General features: G+C 35.1%; 1 pseudogene; it reads right to left on the bottom strand.

Moving 5' to 3' along the window:
- Positions 1 to 1527: 1527 nt before the first annotated feature.
- Positions 1528 to 1699, bottom strand: LOC124989848 (uncharacterized; annotated as a pseudogene).
- Between the last annotated feature and the right edge of the window lie 633 nt (positions 1700 to 2332).

Below are 2332 nucleotides of genomic sequence, written 5' to 3'. Positions count from 1 at the left end.
CCCTCTCACTCTAACTGTCCCAAAGGAGAGTCTCTCTAGTTTCTCATTATATATGGTTGCTCAGTTTCTTTGATATATAACACTTGGTAACACCATTAAATTCCCTTTTATTTCTATTTTGCTAGAATTTTTGTCATTATAAACATGCACTGACTTTTATCAATGCTTTTTTGTGAAAATTAAATCATCTATGACCTTTTCCTTGCAGTCTACTAAGTGTGTTGTTAGATTTTTCAAATGGTGATCATAGCTACTGTTCCTCTGGAGAATAACTCTCATTGAAAATGAGCTGGTTCCTTTCTCCAGAGCAACCAGAGACTATGACTGACTGACTGACAGACTGACAGGGTGCCAAAGGCTAGTCCCTGTACCTCAAGGTGAAACCAATTCTGAGATGCAGTATGTTCCAGGAGTCCCCACCGGATTAGACCAAAGTTAGTCTCCATTCTTGTTTAACGTCATTTTCCTTCACTATCCTCTCTTCCTCATTCCACTTCTGCCGAGAATGCTGCTCAAATAAATCATTTTTTTCGAAAAACCCCTTAAGATCTTCTTAATGCAATCCGACAGAAAGTGGTAATAATCTTTATCTAAGAATAAATTCCAGAAACCTCAACTTCATTCTTACTCAAGGATGAGAATTAGCACTACAAAACTTCCCCTAAGCCTCTCAACATAAACACATTTTTATCCTCCCTTCTGGGTTTGTAATACCCATTTGTCCTTCTTGTATTTAGTATCACCATACACTATGATATTAAAATAGCACTAATCTTTGGGCAAAGCTTGATCCTTCACTGGGTGAGCAATAGAGGATCCAAAACCAGAGAAGTCACAGCCCCTGCACTTGGGAGATTTGAACAGTTATAAGAAGACAGAATACAGAGGCAGAGAGCAACTTTTCTAAGAAAAGAACTTATGAAATGCAAATTAAATAACTAGCTACAAAAAAAAGTTTATGAATTCAGGGATCTCTGCATAGATTTGTTAACTTACATTTAAATACTAACTATAGATATGCCAGATAAAAAGAAAATTTTATTTTCATGTAATTGATATTCAGTAAAATGACTTTTAGTGGATTAGAACACTTTCTTCTTATAATTCATTCTATAAATTATTTCTGATCTGATATAATATCAAATATTCCTTTATAAATTGATATATTTAGGAAAAACTAAGTACATGTATGATAAATTATTAAATGTGGGAAATAAATATGACTAAGTCTGTGACTCCCTGATAGTGTTTTTTTTATTTTCTTTTTATATTGGTACACATTAATTATATAGAATAGGTAGTTTCGCCGTGGTATATTTATACATGCATTTAACATAATTTGATCAAATGTGTTTATTTTTAAAAAATCATTTCAGCTCAATGCCATTTCTTTTCCTCGTAAAAGTAGTATGGTAGGCAGGTTTTAAGATGTCCCCCATTGACCCCCACCTCCTAGTATTCATCATTTTGTGTGATCTCTAAACCTTGAGTATGGACTGGATTCATAGTTTAACATCTTTCATGGGGGCGTGTTGCATGTTTCCTAGAGGCACCGTGATACCGGGTCTATGCATGGAGTGGACAAAGAAAGCTCCTATTCCATCTCCCTGCTCTAAAAATCCAATTAATATCATATCAGATTTTAAACTAAAAAGAATAAATGCTATACTGGATCTTAGCGAAGAGGCCAAGAATCAATTATTATTGTTTAACGTCTAGCAAATAGAATACAGCAGAAGTGGTGAGATATCACTTCCAAGATTAGGTTACAAAGACTATGACTTCAAGCTTGGGCACATTCTCCTGCTCCGTCACTCTGAAGGAAGTCAGCTGCTATGTTGTGGGCTGCCCTCTGGAGGGGCCCAAGTGACAAGAAATTGAGTCTCTATTCAAGAGCCGGAGAATCTGAGGCCCACTGGCAGCCATGTGAGTGAGCCTGGGGTCAATATTCATCCATTTGAACTTTGCCATGATGCAAACATCGCCAACGCCTTTGAGGCTGAGAAAACTCAGTCAGAGGCTTAAAGTTAAGTTGCACTCAGATTCCTGATCCCTAGATATTTCAAGATAATACACATTTATTGTTTTAAACTGTTAAATTTGGGGAGATTTTGTTCCACAGCAATAGTTAATGTCTTTTAAAATATTTAACATGAAAATCTGTAATTCAGGGTTAGTAACCTACAAAAAAAAAAGGTAATATATAATATATATTAAATACATTATATATACTATTTGATATATATTGTGACTGTGGTACAAACTGAGTGTTTAAGGAATACTTTATAATGAAGGTGTGTGTTCAGTAAGAACTGTTTTACAAACTGCTTTG

This window comes from Sciurus carolinensis, chromosome 7, assembly GCF_902686445.1.
Source record: "Sciurus carolinensis chromosome 7, mSciCar1.2, whole genome shotgun sequence".
NCBI lineage: Eukaryota > Metazoa > Chordata > Mammalia > Rodentia > Sciuridae > Sciurus > Sciurus carolinensis.
This window is presented reverse-complemented; position numbering and strand designations above follow the sequence as displayed.